This window comes from Mauremys mutica, chromosome 10 (genome assembly GCF_020497125.1).
Source record: "Mauremys mutica isolate MM-2020 ecotype Southern chromosome 10, ASM2049712v1, whole genome shotgun sequence".
Lineage (NCBI taxonomy): Eukaryota > Metazoa > Chordata > Testudines > Geoemydidae > Mauremys > Mauremys mutica.
The window spans coordinates 25,280,557-25,304,395 of record NC_059081.1 but is presented as its reverse complement, the minus strand read 5'-3'; the positions used below and the strand labels follow the sequence as shown (position 1 = coordinate 25,304,395).

The window sequence follows — 23,839 nt, the reverse complement described above, 5'->3', positions numbered from 1 at the left end:
CTTTAAGTATTCTGGAGGCATTTGCAACAGGATTATGACAAAAGAGAACAGAACTAGAAGCAGACATCAAAATGAAATGAAGCTATTCTCATGCCTACAGAGAAAAAGGAGCAATATAGACTTTTAAATCTGTAAAGCAAAATATTATTCTCTTGCAAATGCATTACATTTAAACTACACAAATATTTTGGTAAAATAAAAAACAAAAGCAGTCTGGCTAATTTCCTTCCATGGAAGAGGCACAGTTAGTTCTATGTCTGTAGGAGTGGGAGCCAGGGCTCCTATTCCTCACTTAGTTAATGGCTTACCATGTGGTCTCAGACAAGCGAAGAGACCTCTCTATATCTGGAGTTTCCCCATACCACAAAGCTGTCAGGAGACTAATTAGTGAGGGCCAGACAATGATACTCTTACTCTCACTGAGTAGTGCCCTACTCTACAAGTAATCCCATTACCTTCAGTGGGACTATTTGAAAAATAAGGTACAAAAGTCAATAAAGTATAATAGATCAGAACCTGGCCCTTAATGTATAAATACTACATAAATGTTATGTATTGTTGTGGGCCCTACTTTAATACCTTTACTCATGTTGAGTGTTACCTTACTGTGTGAGTATTCTAATGGGAATCAATGAGACTACTTGAATAGTAAAATATTCAGCGTGAATATTTTGGACATTACCATCTCTTCTCTTCTTTCATTCCATAGCATCTTTGGAAGCACAGGGAGCAGTACAACTTCCATATTCATTCCTGTCCATGGCTTGTGCCTCCATTAAGCCCAGCCTGATCACGTCTCTGAGTATTATGTTCCATCATCTAGTCAATGGTCAGCTCAGTAGGACTGACCTTAGTTGTGTTTGCAGTGTTCTTTGACATCTTATCTGTCTTTTGCTGTGTCCCCACTATTGTAATCTTTTTTACTATTGCCAATCCTATTCCCTTGATTACTCAGTCTACTCTCTTTCTAACTTCATTTGTCTTAAAATCATTCCACTTTACACCTACCATTTTTCAAAGAACTCTCATCGCTATTGCCTCCAGCTTCCTGATGGCTATTTTGTTTAACGCACTGCTTCCAGACCCCAAAGTAATACTGTTAGTACACTGGTTTGATAAATTTTCACTTTAGGACCAAATGTAATGTTTTTCATCAGTCCATAATTTTGTAAATTTCTGTGCAGCACCCACAGCTAACACACATTTCCTTTTAAATTCATCCTTAATGGAGCTATCAACACTGATAGGCTGTAGACAAATTGGAGAGAGTCTGTCCAGCGGAGGGCAATGAAAATGATCAGGGGGCTGGGGCACATGACTTACGAGGAGAGGCTGAGGGAACTGGGCTTCTTTAGTCTGCAGAAGAGAAGAGTGAGGGGGGATTTGATAGCAGCCTTCAACTACCTGAAGGTGGGTTCCAAAGAGGATGGAGCTCGGCTGTTCTCAGTGGTGGCAGATGACAGAACAAGGAGCAAAGGCCTCAAGTTGTAGTGGGGGAGGACTAGGCTGGATATTAGAAAACACTATTTCACTGGGAGGGTGGTGAAGCACTGGAATGGGTTACCTAGGGAAGTGGTGGAATCTCCATCCTTAGAGGTTTTTAAGGCCTGGCTTGACAAAGCCCTGGCTGGGATGATTTAGTTGGTATTGGTCATGCTTTGAGCAGGGGGTTGGACTAGATGACCTCCTGAGATCTCATCCAACCCTAATCTTCTATGATTCTATGATCAAGCTTTTTAGATACACACAAGATTCTATTTGTTCTAAAACTTCATCGCTGCTGCCTTTCAATGCTTTATCTAGTTTCACTTTTCCAAGATACAATCACTTGACTTCTTGGCATTGACTGTTAGTCCAAGCCAACTCACCAGTTTTCCAAGGTAGTAATATTATCATAACTAATTCCAACGTGTCTGCCAGTTGTATGATGCACAAACTAAGGAGCTTAACTCTAGATCATCCAATGTCACACCCTCCAATTTGTCTAATATTCTTAACATCCATTTTAAGAACAGGATGAAAGATTATGGTGATTCCATGCCCCCTTGTCTTACATCAAACTTTGACTTGAACCAGTTGCTTGATTTTCCACTAATTCTTACAGCACGGCAAGAGTCTTCCTACATAGCTATTATAATTGTAATAATCTCATCTGGAACGCCATATAACTGCTACTTTCCATAATGCTTCCCTCCAAACAGAATCAAATGCCTTTGTAAAGTCAATGAAAACAGCAGGCATCTTTAATCCCCATTCTCCATCAACAGTTGGCGTGTGAATATGTGATCGATACAACTTTGGCCTGGTCTAAAGCTTCCCTGTTTTTTGCCTACTACTACTTGCCTGCTAGATGAATGGGGCAGCTTGCAATGAAGAATGGATATGCAATGAACCACCACCAAAAGAAGAAATAGAAAGAGCAGTGAAATAGTTTAAAAACGGAAAGCTACAGGTATTGACAATATAACAGTGGAGCTGCTAAAAGCTGGCATGACAAGTGCTATAAAAAATTATAAAAGCAGGCATGAGAGCAAGAGGGTACCAGATGACTGGCTAAAGGCAGTAGTTGTACTATTCTTGAAGAAAGTAGATCCTGTCGATGCAAATAATTAGAGGTACAAGTTTATTGTCAGTACCAGAGAAGATAAAGAATAAAATAACTGTGAACAGATTAAGACTTTATTATAAAGATATGTAATTACATTTATTTCTAACTAGAAGTTAAGATAATTAAAACACATTCCTGTTGCATTTCATGGAACTTGGACAGTTCTTGGACTGCAAGTCACTCAGTTTGCACACTAAATTTTACAATATAAAAGCCATTTTAACCTTACTTTTAAAACATTAAGTAAAAAGACTCTAGCATACTATTCCATTTCCTAATAGAAAGAATAATCAGCTATTTGCATATTGAAAACTTGTAGTCCTACTTCTAAATTTAGCTATTATACCATTCAGGGGTACCAGTGCACTTCTTAAAATCAGCTTTGAGTAACTGACTAACATTGTCATCAGGATGTTGGGAATACACTCTTCTACTGCATTGCATCTTGACAATAGACATACATTAACAAGAATTCACCTACAAAAGATTTTATCCTCAGACAATGAGGCAGAACACCACACTGAGAAAGCATATGCAAAGATATATCTAAAACAAACCCCATGTTGGAGTGGATTTGTGGTCTTTGGTAAGTTTACTATCATTCTTGTCTTCCTTAACATTTTGAGGATTACATCTTTTATGCAGTGTGTTTTGTGGGCCGATGAACACCATAATATGAGGCAATAATACAAGTTACGAATCAAAAGGAATTGAAAATCAAAATCAAAACATAAGAGAGCTTAAAAACTAGTTATAATACTATAATGGTAACCAACCATTCTTATCAAATTTGGCAAAGATGTCCTTTGTGTAGGTGTCAAGTTCTGCGCTAAAGAGACAGCAATAAAGTATTTCTCTTTGCATCTGCTTCTCTACACAATTATAAAAATAGAAAGGAAAGGATTATAGATTCACAAAGAGAGAGAGTCAGAAACATCAATTTAGTCAATAAACTGAGTACTAGTAAAATACCAATCTGGTCTTTTCATAAAGGAAATGACAAGCTCAAATAATACCTTTTATGAATGTGAACAGACTCAATTTATAAAAAATCCTGGTTTTGACAAGTACGTTACAAATCAGAAATGACATACGCACATCCTTTACCCAACAGTTTAAAAACAGAATAAAAACAGGATATCGACAAATAACTCGGCTCCAAACAATAAGGAAGAAAACTATACACATGTGAAACCTATTGTAGTAAAGAGAAAAGAATATTGAAACTCCATGTACTGTAGCACTCATCTCTAACTGTTAGTTGTCATAGCAAGCATCTGCCTATATATTAACAAGACATCCTCCTAACTCTGTGCTTAGGGGGTTTGTTCTTTATCTTTTGAAGAAGTCAATGACTGAAATTGGATTCTTATGGAAATTAAAGGCTTTCTGAAGTAACCATGAAATAAATTTCAATTTATTTCAGTTTTGTGGACGGGTTTTGCAACTATTTGAAAAAACAAAAACAAACCAAAAAAACCCACCTCTACTCACAAGTAAAAATTTTGAAGTAAAGCATATTTGAAACCAGTGATGTATTTCTACAAGCTGCTTTGCATATCTGTGATGGTACATCTCTCCATTTCCTAGGCCAAAATAAAAACAATGGAAATGAAATCTACTTTTCTACTTCACTGAGCTTTAATTTAATATGGAGATAACTCTAGGATTGATGAAAGCCGATATGATCAGCAAAGAAATTTAGTTTCTCCATCATACTGAGTTGTCTTATTTTTAAGAACACTTATTTACATATGAAAAGTACCATAAATACAATTAACCTTAATATATTGTGTTTAATTGTTACAACTATAAGCAAATACAACTGACTATCCTAATTTGTTTCCATGTTTTTCCATTTAAAATTATACTGATATTTTAGAAAGGTATTATGGTTAATCACCAGTATATACAGGAATCATTCTAATGAGCACAGAATGATGTTAATCCAATGCCTGCTCCATACACCTTATAACAAAACCACGATGTACTAAATATAAATATGCAGAAGCAAATACATTTGGCATGATTAATACCTTAAAGGAAGAACAAATAGTTCAATCCACTTCCCAAACCAAGAGACCACATCAGGCGACATTATAGCCCAGATATCAACAAATGACAGAACAATTCCAGACACAGCTTCCAGGTAGTCAAAGACATTTGTCTTAATATTTTAGGCAAAGGGAGCTTTTTCTATGCACTGAAGGTTGAATTTTTAATATCAGGAAGTGATACCTTTCCCGCTTGAAAGGTTGAAAAAAATCTGATTTTTATCCTTCTATTATTTAAATTATAATGTTATTCTTTTTAAAATGAAATCTGACTTTAATACAAAATATAAGGCCTAAATTTACTATAATTTCTTAAAATCTTTAAATACAAAATAAATATGTTGAATCCATGCGCCTCTATAAAAACTTTGAGTTAGAGTTAATAGCTGCTTTTCAATATAATGAATCGGGGGAAAACATATAACTTTTGAGGCTAAGCCTTACAAATATGTAGGGTTGCCACTTGTCTGGTTTTCACCTGACCAGTCCGGATTTTGCCTTGTGTGTCCAGGTGTCATTGACAAGCCCTGGTGTCCAGGGTTTTTTTTAATCTGGGGGGATGAGGCAGAGCAGCTGGTTGTGGTGAAGAGGTGGTGAAGGAGGTGGGGCCCTGGGGGAAGAGACAGGGGGCAGAGCCTCAGTGGTCTGGTTACCAGCCATTAAATAGGCAACCCTATAAATATGGCACAATAAGTCAGCCTAACTTCGGGTATGCCTACACTAGAAATGCTACAGTGGCACAGTTGAGCTGCACTGCTTCCATCACTGTAGCAAACCCACCTCTCCAAGAAGAGGTAACTAGGCCAAGACAATAATTCTTCTGTCAGCCTAGTGGTGTCTACACTGACACTATGTCACAGAGTGCATGAAAATTTTCACAGCCCTGAATGATGTAATTAAGCCAACCTAGCCTTGTAGTGTGGATGAGCCCTTAGGAGACTGACTGATTTTCAAGAGACTTAGATGAGGATGAGGCTCCAGTCACTTTCACTTAGGCATATTTGAAAATTTTCCTAGGCATACCTGAAATAATCAGTTCAATTTACTGACTACAGTTAATGCCTCTGTTTAATAAATCATTTAGTGGTAAATGTGAAACATGTTTTGATAAGTTTATGTATCCAAAATATTTAAGGCTGTTATGTTTAATAAGAATAAATTTTATATGCTGTTGTGTGTGTTTAATTAAATTCCAGTTACCATTCTAATGCAGCTTGGCACAAATCATGAGCAAGAAGTTAATTATCTAGTAAATAAGCAATATATCAGTCACCATTTATTAATATACTAAAACATAAATTAATAAGAATCTGAAAATAGTAAGCTACATAATTGCTTAAATAAATATATATAGTTATAACGTACCCTTATAGGTAGCAAAAAAGTACCAAATCTAATGTAAAGGCTCTATTTAGTTGTAAATCAACATGTTTTAATAGGTTTATCAACCAATGAGAACATACTTTTTTTTTAGAAACTGACTGAAGTACAAATGGAAAAGTTGATTAAAATTGATTACTTAAATTGAGGCTTTCCACTCAGTGATTTAAATCATGATTTAAGTCACTTTGATTTAAATCAATCCACCCTGCCCACATGTACTATTAAAGGAACTGTACAACCCCTAAATTGTAGCTTTCATTTCTGTTATTGCTTACCATCCAGACGCTAACAAAATTAAAGGGAATTTTGCATCAGGGTCAGCAGTCCTGGATTATTGCCGGTTTTTCCTCCTGGATTTGACATTTATTTGAGCTTGCAAAAATCAAGTCTCAAAGGGGGCTTTATAAATTTTGTAAAGAATAATATTACGCTATATGGGCAACCTGTTCATATAACTAGAGCCCTGCCAAATTCACAGCCATTAAAAAAAACGCATCAGAGACCGTGAAATTTGGTCTCCCCCTGTGAAATCTGGTCTTTTGTGTTCTTTTACCCTGTACTATACAGATTTCACAGGGGAGACCAGCATTTCTCAAATTGGGGTCCTGACTCAAAAGGGAGTTGCCCCCCTTACTTCTGTGCTGCCTTCAGAGCTGGGCGGCTGGAGAGCGGAGGCTGGGTGCCCAGATCTGAAGGCAGCGCCTCACCAGCAGCAGTGCAGAACTAAGGGTGGTAATATCATACCGTGCCACCCTTACTTCTGCACTGCTGCTGGCGGTGGCTCTGACTTCAGAGCTGGGATCCCGGCCAGCAGTCGCCGCTCTCCAGCTGCCCAGTTCTGAAGGCAGCGCAGCCACCAGCAGCAGCACAGAAGTAAGGGTAGCAGTACCACAATACCCACCCACAACTCCTTTTTGGGTCAGGACCCCTACAATTACAAAACCATGACATTCAGATTTAAATAACTGAAATCATGAAATTTACTATTTTTCAATTCCTAGGACCATAAAATTGCCCAAAATGGACCGTGATTTTGGTAAAGCCCTATATATAACCATACATAATTCTTGAATGACTTAGCATAAATGGGATACAGGGCGCTTTAATACTGTAGAGAGTATAGTTTTATTTCCTTTCTAGCTTCCCTACTAACCATGATTCTCAGATGTGTCTTCAGACAGAGTAAAAATCTTCTCTTCACAGCTAGACCAAGGCAAAAGCTCTCCCATCAGAATTATGTTCCCAGAAACCTGATACTGGCTACTTCATCCTTCACTGTCTTCTAAACCGGATTACATTGATTTTTTTGTATACATTTCCATCATACAGCTTTATAATTCAGGAGCAGCATACTGTAGAATAAAAAAGTTTCATGTCTGAGAAAATATGAGCACACTAATATTTTTATTCTAACTCTGAAACAGGTTCAATATTTTTGTCATTGCACAGACATTTCAAGAGGTATTTTGTATTTTTTAAATAATATTCTTCAAAAAATACAGAATGATTTCCTTGCCTAAAATAATAATGAGGAACAGTTCTTCCCATATTCAAACACTGGACCAAATTCATGCTTGATGTAACTCCTTTGAAGACAACACCACCCCTGAAAATCAGTTAGGCAAGTGGTGAGCTGAGGTTCCTAGTTTTTTTCATTTTACAACCTCATTCTCACAACCCTACTGCCTCTCGTCTATCTTGTCGGATTTTTTTTTCTGGATTAAACTCTATGGGGCATGTCGCAGGGGACGGTATGCTCCTGACTCTTTGCACCACAGAAACTGGCTGAGACTCTACTGGTAGTGTATCCACCGTGCTATTTATTTGAATTCCCTCCACCAACACCCTTACAATTCTATGAAACAGTACTATCTACAATATCACCTACACTTTAGGCCAGTGATCCGTATTCCCTCTAATTTTTCCCAAACATGTGCGGAAAGAATTTTGTTATGTGCACCAATATGAAGCTGATGTGCGACACATTGAGTATTGCCCATTGAGTATCATTGCTTTAGGCTCTTTCCTCAGGAGCTGAGAGGAGCAGAGATCTCCATTCCCTGAGGGGTCTGCAAGACTCGGATCAGCAGTTCCTCTCTCCTCAGCACTTCCTTCCTAGACTTCATCAGCCTTGAGCTGGTTGACTAACTGGCTTGTTATCTCACTCAGGCCACCAGCTTGATTAGCTAACTACCTTTAATTATGCCAAATCAGTTTTCTCCAAGGGAACTAATTAGTATCAGAGTGATCAGAGTGCAGGCTCATCTATTAACTCCCTGCACTCTGTCATAGGCAGGAACTGTTTTCTTCATTTGTCTGAATAGTGCCTGGCACAATAGGGTGTTGATGCTTGAGTGGGATTCCTAAAAGCTATTCTAAGGGCTTGTCTACACTACTCGCTGGATCGGCGGGCAGCGATCGATCCAGCGGGGGTCGATTTATCGTGTCTAGTATAGATGCGATAAATGGACTGCTGAGCGCTTTCCTGTCGACTCCAGTACTCCACCAGAACGAGCATTGCAAGCGAAGTCGATGGGAGAGCGTCAGCTGTCAACTTACCGCAGAGAAGACACTGTGGTAAGCAGATCTAAGTACGTCGACTTCAGCTACGCTATTCACGTAGCTGAAGTTGCGTATCTTAGATTGACCCCGCACGGTAATGTAGACAAGCCCTAATAGAAATGTATTACAAAAGTAGTTTATTTAAGTAGTAGAGCAAACTGGATTCTAGGGTGAATCTTTTATCCAAAGACTCTGTGAGGTAAATCAATCAAAAGAGCACATTAACAGTTTACTGTTTTGGTTCATAGTACTTTCTCATTGTATATGTGAGGGTCAGGAGTTTTTTGTCAGAATGATTTTCTAATAGAAATATTAGAATTTTGCAAAAATCAAAATTTCCCACAGTAAAATTTCAATCTTGCTGAAATTTTTCAATTTACCACTAGGAAAATCCAAGTGATCCCTCCTCCACCCCTCCCAGATGTGTGTCTGAAAGGCTAGGCTCTTTAAATCGAATTTAGCAGCGTTAAATCGAAGTAAGCGTGCACCCGTCCACACCAGGAAGCCATTTAATTCGACATAGAGGGCTCCTTAGTTCGACTTCGGTACTCCACCTCGACAAGGGGAGTAGCGCTAAATTCGACATGGCTATATCGAATTAGGCTAGGTGTGGATGCTAATTGATCTTAGTAGCTCCGGGAGCTATCCCACAGTGCAACACTCTGTTGACGCTCTGGACGCCAGTCGGAGCTTGGATGCTCTGACCAGCCACACAGGAAATGCCCCGGGAAAATTTGAATTCCTTTTCCTGTCTGGACAGTTTGAATCCCATTTCCTGGTTGCTCATTGGGGCGAGCTCAGCAGCACCGGCAACGATGCAGAGCTCTCCAGCAGAGGAGTCCAGGCAATCTCAGACTAAAAAGAGGTCTCCAGCATGGACTGACCGGGAAGTCTCAGATCTGATTGCTGTGTGGGGCGATGTGTCTGTGCTTTCGGAGCTGCGCTCTAGCAAACGGAATGCAAAGACCTTCGAGAAGGTCTCCAAAGCCATGAGAGACAGAGGATACAGCCGGGATACAACGCAGTGCCGCGTGAAAGTCAAGGAGCTGAGACAAGGCTACCAGAAACTCAGAGCGGCAAACGGACGCTCCGGAGCCCAGCCCCAGACATGCCGCTTCTACGAGGCACTGCATGCCATTCTCGGTGGGTCTGCCACCACTGCCCCACCAGTGTGCATGGACTCTGAGGATGGGATAGTGTCGACGGACTGTTCCTCGGAGATGTTCGCGGACGGGGAAGATGAGGAGGACGAGGCAATCGACGGCGCTTTCCCCGACAGCCAGGATCTCTTCCTCACCCTCACTGAGATCCCCTACCAACCCTCCCCAGCCGTTACCACGGACCCTGAATCGGGAGAAGGATCAGTCCGTAAGTGCTTTAAACAAGTTAACATTTATTTATTAAAAGCAGCTAAGACCAACGAGTTAACATTTTTTTAGTAACTAAACAGGGAGAGACATTAGGAGAACAGAAGGTCTACATACAGGGGGATGGAACTTTTATCTTCATAAGAGATCTCCAGGAAACTCTCCTGGAGGTAATCTGAAAGTCTATGCAGGAGGTTCCTTGGCAGAGCTAGCTTATCGTGTGCCCCGAGGTAGCACACTTTGCCGTGCCATGCTATAAGCTGGAACTCCGGGACCATTGCCCTCACGAGCATGGCAGAGTAGGCCCCTGGGTTGTGGTGGCTTTCTTCAAGCATGCGTGCTCTCTTTGCCTGTGAGACTCTCCTCAGGGTGATCTCTCTCGCACACTCCTGCATGAAATTAGAGTAATTGGGGTACTATTAGTAATGGGAGCGCTTAACTGTTCCTTTGCATAACAAGAAGCCTCACTTAACAGCCACGTGCTGCAGTCTACAGAGTGGCAGCATACAGGGATCTTTCCCAGTGAACAGCCGCGAGGGGGTGCAACAGGGGCCGAGTTTATGCTTTCAGGATTGCCTGCATCAAGAGGACAGAGCTGTACATTCACTTCTATGAATCCAAAAGTGTTTGGCTTACCATGCCTTGCTGGTACACGAATTCTTCTTTCCTGCAAAGGTTCTCTGATCTGCAGCCCAATACCCCAGGCAATGAAAGCGCATTCAGAGAACTCGAACTTTCCATTAGTGAGTGCGCAAGAGACAGGTGCTGTGCATACTCTTGTTCACAGACACCGAGTAGACTATGTTTCTTTGTTTAAAAAATGTATCATTGTAAGAAATTCACTACCTTTTTGACATCACACAGGTGCAACTGTATCACGACCTGATCCACCATGCCCCTCACAGATGATGGCGCAAACTAGAAGGTGTAAGAAAAAGACAAGGGACGAGATGTTTGCTGAACTTATGGGCTGCTCCAGAGCCGAGGCGGACCAGCAGAGCCAGTGGAGGGAGAACCTCACTCAGCAGCACCGCTCACTCTGCGAACGGGAGAACAGGTGGCGTCAGGAGGACCAGCAGGCGACTCAAACGCTGCTTGGACTAATGAGGGAGCAAACGGACACGCTCAGGCGCCTTGTCGATGTTCTGCAGGATCGCAGGCAGGAAGACAGAGCCCCCCTGCACTGTATCTGCAACCGCCCACCCCCGCCTCAAACTCCAATCCCCCCATCAAAAATAACAAGAAGGAGGGTCACCAGGGGCCGTGAAAACTGTCACTGCACCACAGGACAGTGTTAAATTATCCAAAAGCTATCAGTCACTACATTTTGAAAAGTCCTTCCCTTACTGTGTTGTTGATTATTAAAAGTAGTTTTCTGTTACTTACTTTTTCCGTCATGGTTTTTTACACAACGCTGTGTTAGATGTCTTGGGTGGGTCGTTGGGTGGTTGAGGGGGTAGTGTAATGCAAAGGACAGTCACCTTTAGCAGGGTACAGAGACGGGGGCTGGATCAGCAGCATGTCACACACACAGTGCAGTCAGTAGGCGGTTAGCTGGTATGGGAGGTGGTTTGCAGCTTTTCTGTCGTTGGGGGTGGTACGTGCATTTGTAGCGGGGGAGGGGGGTTACAGATGTCATGCAACGGTCCCTGTAATGGACCGCAGAGCCACGCAGCAGAGGAATCTGTATCCGTCCTCCCCCGCAACAAGGCCACATAGCCACCGCACACAGAGTCCAAAAAAGGAGGGATGGCAGGATCCGTTGAAACAACCAGTCCGGTACTGCTGACCGGTCTGGGAGCGGGAGCATATCAAACCTCGACTTTAGAGGCAGTCTTTACATGACCACACACCCTACCCAGCACAGTGTGCGTCCCAGTTTCAACCCTTTAACGCAAAGTCATCAATAAAGACACCGTTGTAAAGCTACAGTGGAGCACGTACTTTAATTTTTAAATGTGTGTTAGAAGTTGGGGAAGCGGACTAGTAACATTAACTTGGTAAAGAAACAGGGGCAGGTTCAGCTTCTCTGTGAAGAAACTGAACAGTCACAGTTCACGCTGCCCGCTGCTCGCTGGTACTTGAAGACTTCCTTGTCGCTGTGCAAGGTGCCTGCATAGGGCGTGACGAGCCAGGGCATTAGCGGGTAGGCTGGGTCCCCTAAGATCAGTATGGGCATCTGCACATCCCAAGCGTTATTTTGTGGTCCGGGAAGAAACTACCTTCCTGCAGGCGTCTAAGCAGACCAGAGTTCCTGAAAACACGCGCGTCATGAACTTTGCCTGGCCACCCGACGTTGATGTTGGTAAAACGTCCCCCGTGGTCCACCACTGCTCGCAGCACCATTGAAAATTAGCCAAATTTCTCGGCAGCTGACTGCGGAAGAGGTGGACGATAAGTTGCGAGGAGCTGACAGCAGCCACAACTGCAGCGGGATCCGTGCTCGCAGTGCTGTGGCGCCCGCGCTGTCACTGAGGAGAAAAGTGCACGAACAGATTGCCAGCTGGCGCTTTCAGGGAGGGATGCTGGGCGTGATTGACGGTTCAATGATGACAGTTACCCAAAACCACCCTCCACACAACTTCCCCCCCCCCCAGCATGCATTGGTGGGAAATCCCAGCATTCCAATGGGCGGCGGGGAGTGCGGGAACTGTGGGATAGCTTCCCACAGTGCACCGCTTCCAAAGTCAACGCTTCACCCGTTACTGTGGACTCACACAGTCGAATTAGTGTATTTATTGTGGATACACAACTTCGACTTCATTAGGTCGATTCCAGAAATTCGAATTAAGATGAATCGAAATAGTCTTGCAGTGTAGACGTACCCTAAATCACTGCAAGCTCTGGGGCTGGAAAGGCAGAAAGCCAGGGCACTCAGTGTTCTTGCCTCTGTTGTATTAATTTAGATACAATATATGGGCCAACAGTGTTTACATAACACTGTTTAATGTTGGACAGTGACTGGGTTAAACAAGGTTCGGGGTTTAGTATACAGAAACCTCAGCCTCTTCAGTACCATGGCAAACACACCATTAAAAATAATTGTAAATCTTTTAAATAAAAAGATACCAAAATAACCAACCAACCAACCAACAAAAAACAGTTAAAGTATCTGAAATGTGAAGTATTATGTAAGGCTTTTATTTTAACAACTTCCCTTTTCCCCCTCTCTTTTCATCTGGAAAAAAACTCTTCTCTGACAGTCTTTTAGATGGAATTAAAGATGGTAATAACTGTCCTTTTTGGGGAAAAGAGAGAAAGTGAGTTGAGATGGGCTGGAATTATTATTGCTGTTGTTGTTGAAGTCTGATCCTGCTTCCTAAGATGACAAAACAAGACAAACACACAAAAGGGTGGGGACAGAGAGAAAAGAACAGCAAAGATAGAAAATGCAGCCTTTGTCAGCAGTGTTGACTTTCATTTGAAACCTCGTTGCTAGAAAACACAGGCCCAGCACATGGTTTTATCAGCTACTCAAAGACTTGGCAAACTTGTACTAGCATAGGGGTTGTTTAGGGCACTGCATGTAGCTGCCTTTTACTGGTCACAGGCTTACAGCAGTGTTGCAAAACATAGTCTTGGCTGGCTAACTCAGTCTCTTATTAGACTGCAGGAAAAAGGAGAAAGATACAAATGAAAAGAAATAAGGCCTGGAAGGTAAAGACCACATGGGGAGAGCAGAGGGAATTTGAAGTCTCACATCTCAGGTGTTGTTTGGGATTTATACAAAGCTGGTGGAGATGGCGATGTCATCTGGGTCTCTCTCTCTGGCCTGCTGTGGTCAGGACATCTCTCAGGATGATGAAGGCCTGGGGTCCCAACAGACAGTGGGGATGGCACCCACGATGGTGAAGCTCTTTTATTTTAATTTTATTTTTTTTAAAGAATCTCAAAATGGAGTGTTGGGCACAATAGTCCATCCTCTCATTATATTGTCCATCAATAGACATAATTTTCAACACTGATTTTGGTTAATTGATTTCCACTCCTCTACTCTAGCCAGCCTGGGATAGCTCAGACGGAAGAGCATCAAACTCTTAATCTGAGGGTCCAGGATTCGAACCCCTGTCTGGGTGGCTGGCTTTTAATTGGGGTTAGACTAGATGATGCTTGCAATCCCTTCTAGTCCTAGGATTCTATGACAACCTTAACAGAGTCCTTGACTGGCATAAAACCCTTTTAGTTTAAATTAAATTAATTCAGTCTTTGTCTTTTATTTTACATTTTAATAATAATTTTGTATAACATGTCATTGTGGCAATTTATGAAATTCCATTCACTTTTTTTTTTTTAAATAGTTGTGCTTATAATTAGGGTAAGTCTGTAGGCCCAATTATCACAACTCTCCCCAGTTCTGAGGTGGGGTTATTTAGTTTAGTTGTTTTGTTCTTTACAAATAGTTAGATTTTTAAAACAAGTATTTAAAAATCTGATTTTCTTCTTCTCTCTCTGTCTCTCTCTCTGATTACCCCCTCACCATAAGAGCATAAGAAAGGCCGTACCGGGTCAGACCAAAGGTCCATCTAGCCCAGTATCTGTCTACCAACAGTGGCCAATGCCAGGTGCCCCAGAGGGAGTGAACCTAACAGGCAATGATCAAGTGATCTCTCTTCTGCCATCCATCTCCATCCTCTGACGAACAGAGGCTAGGGACACCATTCTTACCCATCCTGGCTAATAGCCATTTATGGACTTAGCTACCATGAATTTATCCAGTCCCCTTTTAAACATTGTTATAGTCCTAGCCTTCACAACCTCCTCAAGTAAGGAGTTCCACAAGTTGACTGTGCACTGCGTGAAGAACTTCCTTTTATTTGTTTTAAACCTGCTGCCTATTAATTTCATTTGGTGACCCCTAGTTCTTGTATTATGGGAATAAGTAAATAACTTTTCCTTATCCACTTTCTCAACATCACTCATGATTTTATATACCTCTACCATGTCCCCCCTTAGTCTTCTCTTGAAGCTGGATGGTGAGGGGGTAGTCAGAGCCAGTGTTGATGGGGAAGCAGACCCAAGATAAATGGTATGAGGCATCAGCTGCTTTACTAAAAGACTGAGCCCCTCAGTGACCCAGCTCAATCATGGGCAAGTGTGTCATGACTGTATGAATGCAAGAATAGAAACAATGCCTGGAAGCCTTCAGGAAGGGGCAGAAGGGGAGGCTAGTCTGACTGATCAGGCACAAGTCCAAGCAGAGCTAAAAGCAAGATGCCATTTATGTAACTAGCTTACCCAAACTGCTGAGGTTTGCTCTGAAATAGAGGGTTTAGTGATTTTCTACCCACATCTACTCTTCGAGCATTATTAGAGGACAAAAAGACGAGAATTAAAGAGGCTGATTTAAGGCTGTCAACTTATTTAGTAGTAACATCACAATAATAGAAGTCATATGGTAAAACCAGAAATTTCTAAAGGAAAATATACAAACAAAGATGCAAGACTTAAAGATAGATAAGCTGAAGGAAAAGAAATCCACCAAAACCACAGATTAAGCATCTTCCTACAGAGTTTGCTATATTCCCAAGAACCTACAAAATAAATTTAAAACACAAAATGTCAAGATTTTCTGCATGTGAAGAATCTTTCACAAAAGTAATACAAGGCAATGCTGTATTGTTAAATAGGCTGACAGAGTTATATCAAGACAGATGTGAATTTAATGTATGACATACAGTAAGTCAAACAAATGTATTTTACCAGTTTAATCCAGTTTAGCTAGAGTGTCGTGTCCTGAACTTCTGTTCACATCAATGTAAAGTCCAAAGAAAATTGCTCCCAGAATACTAATTTCTAGCAACAAAGACAGTTGTATAAGTTGGATCTATGTTTGGTTTTGACTTTGTGGATCTATGCAAACTCTCTGTCCATCACCCACAAATAACCAAAACAATTACTAAGATATAACCACCAAGACCTAAGAAACAAGCAATGAAATCCTTGGGAGCTGCTTTTTCTCATCAACAAAAGCAAAAAAACAAACTTTCTTTGCATTTGCAAAGTTATGATGAATAATAAATAAATAATAATATACACACAGATATAATATATAGTTTTTAAAACTGTGTGGATATAATACTGGTGAAATGCATCATCAGTAGGGCTCCATGTCTGTTATGGAGGTCGCGGAAATCAGAGATTCCATGACTTTCTATGACCTCTGCAGTAGCCAGTTTGGCTGACCTCAGGGCTGCCCAAGCAGCTTGCCCCAGGGCCAGCTGCTCAGGTGGCCCCAGGGCCAGCCACACTAGTCCCTGCTGGAGCAGCCCTGCAGCCAGCCGCACTGGCCGCTGGTGGAGCTACCCTGGGGCCAGTGACACTGGCATCTGATTGGGCAGCCCCGGGGACCGCCTGAGCAGCGGCTGATGCAGCTGGCCCTGGGGACCACTTGAGTAGCAGTCCTGGGGATGGCCGGCGCAGTGGCGGTGGGCGGGGGGGGGGGGCGGCCGGAGCAGACGCTGCTCTGAGGCCCCCAGCAGCTAGTGCCTCTGCCCCCCTGCTCTCCCTCTGAGCAGCAGCCCCCTGGAGCCCTCCCTTGAGCATTGGCTCCTCCCGCCCCCCCCTGAGCAGGAGGCCCTCCAGAGCAGCATCTCCTCCCTGGAACCCACCAGCTAAGATTTAGTCAGGGTATTTATAGTACAAGTCATGGACAGGTCACAGGGCCATGAATTTTTTTTTTAGTGCCAGTGACCTGTCTGTGACTTTTATTAAAAATAACCATGACTAAATTGCAGCCTTAATCATCAGATTGTCAGTTCTGGTCAATGAAATCCTCTGTTTATCTACAAACAATACTTCTCATTCATGTTGCCCTGTCAGCATACCTCAACACTGATGTGGTGTTGGGGGAGACTTTATGTAGAGATGTAGTAGGGCTAGGTTAAGACTCCATGGCTCATACACTTCTTGTGTTCTCTGCTGAGTCTGCCAGCTAGTGCAAGAACACAGTGATGGGTGCCAGTTGGAATGGAGATATGCCAAACTAATCTCACATGGCAGCCACAAAACATCCACTAGATAGGAACAACTTCTAAATCCCTGACGAGCTGGGCTGGGTTCAAACTAGTTACTCAGAGGTAAAAGGCTCTGTAATTCATTACCAATGTCACAAAGCATTCATTTCCCCTAATAAGGGCTAACTTGGTGGGTAAGAGGAGATGTCTATATCTACATATAAAAATATAAGAAAAAAAAAGATTAATAAAAATGTCAAAAGGTCTCAACATCCAGCACTCAAAAATCCAGGAAGTATCAAAATTAAGGTTAGCTGTACAGTTTTAATTTTGCCCCTATGTGCATTATGATCAAGCCTTTAATTACATGCTCATGTATTTTTTTTCTGCATCGGCTGACAGCAGGGTATGAGCCCAGGACCTTCAGATCCAAAGCACAGACCTTGAGATGAAGGAATACTACTTGCAGAAGTAGGCTGCTATTGCCTAGACAGGTGACAACACTCTTTGCAAGGGAAATAACAAATAATTGTGAAAAAGTCGCACAACACTGGATATTAGAATTACTTGGTTCTGGACCTGGCTCTGGGATGAGAATGTTGTCTAGTGTAGTGGCTCTCAACCTTTCCAGACTTTCAGGAGTATGATTTGTCTTGTGTACCCCTCACAGTTTCATCTCACTTAAAAATTACTTGTTTACAAAATCAGACATAAAAATATAAAAGTGTCACAGCACACTATTACTGAAAAATTGCTTACTTGCTCATTTTTATCATATAATTATAAATCAATTGGAATATAAATATTGTGCTTACATTTCAGTGTATAGTACATAGAACAGTATAAACAAGTAATTGTTTGTATGAAATTTTAATTTGTACTGAGTTTGCTAGTGCTTTTTATGTAGCTTGTTGTAAAACTAGGCAAATATCTAAACAAGTTGATGTATCTCCTGGAAGACCTCTGTGCACTTCCAGGGGTACATGTACCACTGGTTAAGAACCACTGGTCTAGTGGTTAGAGTAGTCATTACAGAGAGCATAACCAAGCACAAAGATTTAGTACATTCACTCAAAGGAAATATGTCAAAAGCAGATGATGTTTGGTTCTGTGATAATTAGAGATCTGGGTTCTATTCCCAGTTCTGCGTGAAGTGGCCTTGTGTAATCTCTCAGTTATCCTTTGTAAAATGGGTGGAATGATAGTTGCTTGACTTTAAAATAGAAACACAAGGCCTTGGCCAGGAATTAGGGCTGTGAACTGCACAAATATATTAATGCCAGTCAGTAGAAGACCAGATCCATAGTGCAACTTCTCTTAGGCCAAAGGATATTAAATACAGGACTTTCCTTTCTTCCTTCCTTTATGAAATCTGTGGCCACTGGCGGGTCTGGGAGTGTCTCCTTTGCATTTCAATATTTGTAAATTCAAACTGCTGAAGTCCCAATCCTGCAAACCCTTGGCACATGCTTAACTTTAAGTAGATGAACAGCCCATTTAGACTACTTGTGCTTAAAATTAAGCACGTGTATATTTGCCAGATTGGGGCCTAAGTTTGTTAACATTTATTAAAATATCTGTTAATTTAATACTTCTTAGGACTGAAAATGATGCACATAAAAGGCACTATTTACAAATATCATCTAATTAACTTTCCTGTAAAAGAACAGAGGTACATATTTTCATTGGATAGCAGTGAAAGAAGGGTGAGGTACTAAACTAACTGTACTTCGACACACATGATGTGACAACACATGTAAAAATCCCTCTTATGATTCCTTTTGATTGGCATTTGGTTTATGAGTTTCCTTATTAAAAGTCAATTTAAAAACCCAACATTATGAACTCAGCTTTCTAAAACAAACCATTGAGGTATCAAATTTAAGAAAAAAAATTGACTGCTTTAGGGCTTAGCTTTGCCCATTAATGTGCTTGAGTACCTTGGAATATCAGTTACTAAATTTACACAGACATTGGTGATGAACAATTTTAAAAGATATATAGTGTGGCACACCTTTTTACCTTGAGATTTTAAGAAGCTCTTTACAAAGCAGTTAGAATGGATATCCATATAATTGCAATAATTCATTTTCATCGGTGTTTTGAAACTTTGGGAAATTCCAAGTCCCACTGGAATACAGTTATCCATTTTATTAACATAGTTATCCATTTTATTTCAAACAAGAATATTTAGATTTTTTTTTGAGGAAGCAAAACCATAATTACACACAGACTAATAACTTAAAAGTGAATGCAGGAAATGCCACTGCATTAACTTTTGACAGAGCTGCATTTGGCCCATCGAATTCTAGAACAAAAGCTTTACAGCTGATGACTTCATATGAAAGATAGCATACTAAATATTAGATAAGGAAAAAAATAAAGCATGTCTTGACATCGATAATTTTACTTCTATCTGCAACATTATTGGTCTTATTTGTTTAAGTCTAGATAAAAATAAAGTCAATTTAAAAACCCAGATTTTAAATCTCAGACACCGCTGATTTGCTTTTCTTTTTCTAATATGCATGAGATTAGAAACTATATCAAAATGTTTACATGATAGATATGTTTCTTTTTTAGCTGGCATGAATCATAGAAAAGGTGGACTAGAAGGGACCTTGAGTTCATCTCATTTAACTCCCGGCACTGAGGCAGGACCATCCCTGATGCGTGTTTGTCTAACCTAGTCTTAAAAGATTCCAGTGATGGACATTCCACAACTTCCCTAGGTAACCTACTCCACTGTTTAATTATCCTTATAGTTAGAAAGCTTTTCCTAATATCTAACCTAAATCTCCCTTGTTGCAGATTATTACTTCTCCTACCATCAGTGGGCACAGAGAACAATTGATCACCATCCTGTTTATAATAGCCTTTAATATATTTGATGACTGTTATCAGGTCCCCAATCCATCATCTCTTCTCAAGACTAAACATACAGAGGTTTGTTTTTGTTTATAACTTTTCTTTGTAGATCAGTTTTTCCTGTGGGTTTTTTGTTTTTGTTTGTTTGTTTGGATACATAAGGTTTTTGTTGCTCTCCTCTGGACTCTCTCCGATTTAATCACATCTTTCTTAAAAAAGTGTGGCTCCCAAAACTGAACACAATACTCCAGGCGAGGCCTCGCCAGTGCTGAGTCACAGCAGGACAATTACTTCCTGCGTCTTATATATGACACTCTTGTTAATGGACCCCACAATGATATCAGCCTTTTTCAAAACTAGATTATACTGTTGGCTTATATTCAGTTTGTGGTCCAGCAGATCCTTTTCTGCAGTACTACTGCCTATTTAGTTATTCCCATTTTGTATTTGTGCATTTGATTTTTCCTTCATACTTTGTACTACTTTGTAATTGTCTTCACTGAATTTCATCTGGTTGATTTCAGATCAATTCTCCAATTTGTCAAGATCATTTTGAATTCTAATCCTGTCCTCCAAAATGCTGCAACCCCTCCCAGCCTGGTGTCATTCATAAATTCTATAAGCATACTCTCTACTCCATTACTCAAACTATCAATGAAATATTGAATATTACCGGACTCAGGATAGATCCTGCACTAGATACACATCCTCCCAGTTTGATAGTCAACCATTAATAAGTACTCTTTGCATATGGTCTTTCAACAAGTTGTGCACCCAACTTATAGTAATATAATCAAAACCACATTTCCCAAGTTTGCATATGAGAATGTCATGTGGGACTGTGTCAACAGCCTTACTAAAAATCAAGATAAATTAAGTCTATAGCTTTCTCCCTATCTTCTAGACCAGTAACCCTGTCACAGAAGGAAATTAAGTTGGTTTGGCCTGATTTCTTCTTGACAAATCCATGCTTGCTAATACTTACTACCAATTTATCCTCTAGGTGTTTAGAAAATGATTGTTTAATAATTTGTTTCAGTATCTTTCCAGGTATTGAGGTTAGGCTGACTGGTCTACAATTCTCTGGGGCCTTTTTGTTCCCCTTTAAAAAGATAGGTACTATGTTTTTCATTCCTCAATCCTCTGGGACCTCATTGAGTTCTTGAAGATAACTGCTAACAGTTCCAAGATTGTTTCAGCTACTTCCTTAAGTACCGTAGGACGAATTTCATCAGGCCCTGCTGACTTGAAAACATCTAACTCATCTAAATATTCTTGAACTTATTCTTTCCCTATTCTGGCTTATGTTCCTTTCCCCTTGTTAATATTAAGTGTATTAAGTATTTGGACACCTTTTTTAGTAAAGACTTAAGAAAAATAAGCATTAAACACCTGAGCCTTCTTAATGTCATCCGTTATTAGTGCTTGTCCCTTGCTAAGTAGAGGACCTGCACTTTCCTTCAACTTTCTCTTGTTTCTAATGCAGTGGTGCCCAAACGTTTCCTGTCATGTGTCCCCCTCCCCCCAGTAATGGAATCTGTCTGCGCCCCCCTCCTGCATTATTGCACATTTGGCTCAGCAGAGGCGCTTGGGCTGTGGGTGGAGCTGGGGCTAGAAATGGGGCTGACGGTGGAGCTGGGGCTAGAGGCGGAGCTGGCCTGGGGATGGAAAAGGAATAAGGGCAAAGTCAGACGGGGTGGGGCTGGAGCTGGTCTACACAAAAAAGTTAGGTTGATCCAGCTACTTCGCTCAGAGGTGTGAAAAATCCACACCTCTGAGCAATGTACTTAAGCTTACCTAACCACCTGCATAGGCAGTCCTAGGCTGATGGAAGAATTCATCCATTGACCTAGCTATTGCCTTTTTGGGTGGATTACCTACACCCAAAAAGGCAATCCCCTCCTGTTGGAATAGGTAGTGTCTACACTTGAAACGCTACAATGGTACAGCTACAGCACTACCACTGTGCCACTGCAGCGTTTCAAGTGTAGACAAGCCTTAGGAGAGTCCAGAAATGTTCCCAGCAGACAGCCAGGATCTCTTCAAAATGCCAAGCTATCTAGAAATCTGGGTGGTCACAGATAAAGCACAAGAGAACTCTGTCTGACTGCGCTGCTGTGACAGTTTACATTCAGTGGATTTAGCTACAGGAAAACACTGAAGTGTCTGCCCTCGAGTACCAAACTGCAGTTCTTCTGAACCTCCATTTCCTTTCCCTGCCAACTCTCTGTAACCATTACCCACCGCACCCAAGCTGCCTTTCCCTTCCTCACACCAGTTGGGCTTCATACATCCTTGCTTTCTCCCTTTCCCTTCCTTCTCTCTCTCTCCTGTTTACCCCACCACCCCCAACTGGGTGGTAAGTCACAAAATTATGTCCAAATGGCATGAGAGAAGCAAAAAAAGGTAAAAACAGCCACCGAATAAAATAAGAAACATGTTTACATGTGGGAAAAGGGAAAATTCTGTCTTACCTGTGAATTTTCATTTTAGGACTCACTACATCAGCCTACAAGTGGGGCTTTCTCTGTCTCCATGGCAACTGGAGACCGACCAGATACTTGTACTGAGCCTGCATTTAGGACTGTCCCTCAGGAAGAACTCTCCAGAATTATAGCTTCCAAAGCTGAAAAATACCAACTATATAAAAGTTTAGATCTGGCATTCAATTCAAACCATTTGCAGTAAAGCCTGCATGTTAAATTTAGGGACTTCCTGGAGGAACACTATGCTCCCTTTCAAATAACTTAAAAGTGAGAAATAACAGCAAGAAAACTCTGGTCACAAAGCAATCCTCTGAAGGAGGATCAGACTGTTGGACATGGAGGGTTCCAGAATAAAAATTCACAGGTCTGATAGAATTTTCCCATTCTCAATCCCTCCCTGTCCTGCAGACAGTCTTCACAGTGCAATTTAGAGAGCAGTAAATCATTCCTAAAGTGGAAGGAATATTAAAAAAAAATCTACCCGTGGAGGGATGAAAAGGAATTTAAGGATTACTGGGGCACCCTGTTCTGTAACACCATTCTATCAAATGAAGTAATCGCAGGGGTGAAGATGTCCAGTGTTTGAGAAAATGGGAGACCTTTCAGACTTCCTTGTACTATGTGTTATCTGTCCACTCCGCAATTGCTGTTTCTTTTCCAGGAATGTGGGATACAAAGACAAGTTGTACCTGTGGCTTTGAATGCCTCTGCTACATACAACTTCATTCCCCTGATGTCTCTGTTCATACCTAACTTAAGCATATCTAATATACCTTAAAAGGTGTCTGGATTAAACCAGAAGGACAATTATATTCCAATTGTATGAGGAAGACTGATGAGTTTGGGGATGGAAGCCTACTTAGTTCACAGAATGTACAAATGTGGTTTCACTGAGAGCACACCAAGCTCCAAAACCCCCTTGGCAAAAGTGGCAGCCGGTAAGCAAGATATTTGCAGTAAGAAACAGAAGGGAACTACCACCTGTGAAGTAACAGGTGGTTTTATTAGGACTTGTAGCCCAAAGATCATGACAGGAAACTACAAATTGCCTATTGATAATATTAGTGGTCCTCAGGAATCTTATGTGACAGCAATGAGCGATTCTCACATCTGCAGTCACTGATTTACGTTCCAATAAGGGTTGGCCTTGGGCCCCGTGGCCAGGCCATCTTGTAAAAACACCAGTCTGCTCTTTTCTTCAGCTGACTTGGCCCTTGTCTGTGTTCCTTGCAATACCAACATCTAGACCTCATAGGTATCATTTGCAAAAATTCCTCCAAGATGCTAGAAGGGTGTTTGTAACAGTCTTAGAATAAGTGACTGTAGTTCCTTCCTCTTAATTTCCCAGCTGATAAGTTAGGGAACATTGGATATAAGTTCAGCTCCTGTTGCACCATATTTTGTGTTTGTGCGTTTTGGGAGTTAGAGATGAGGTTCCATTAACATGTAAATCAGGTCTGAGAACCAAGACCTGAAGGTTAATGAGAAGGTGATTATAATCACAGTGGCTAGTCCCTTCACAATCTTCTTTACCAAGTGTTTCTGCCTCATGTAGTAC

At 41.2% G+C, this 23,839-nt stretch overlaps 1 protein-coding gene across 1 annotated transcript in view; it reads right to left on the bottom strand.

Moving 5' to 3' along the window:
* Positions 1-23,839, bottom strand: part of MBD5 (methyl-CpG binding domain protein 5) — a 225,853-nt gene that overhangs the window by 115,951 nt on the left and 86,063 nt on the right. The gene's annotated exons all lie outside the window — the stretch shown is intronic.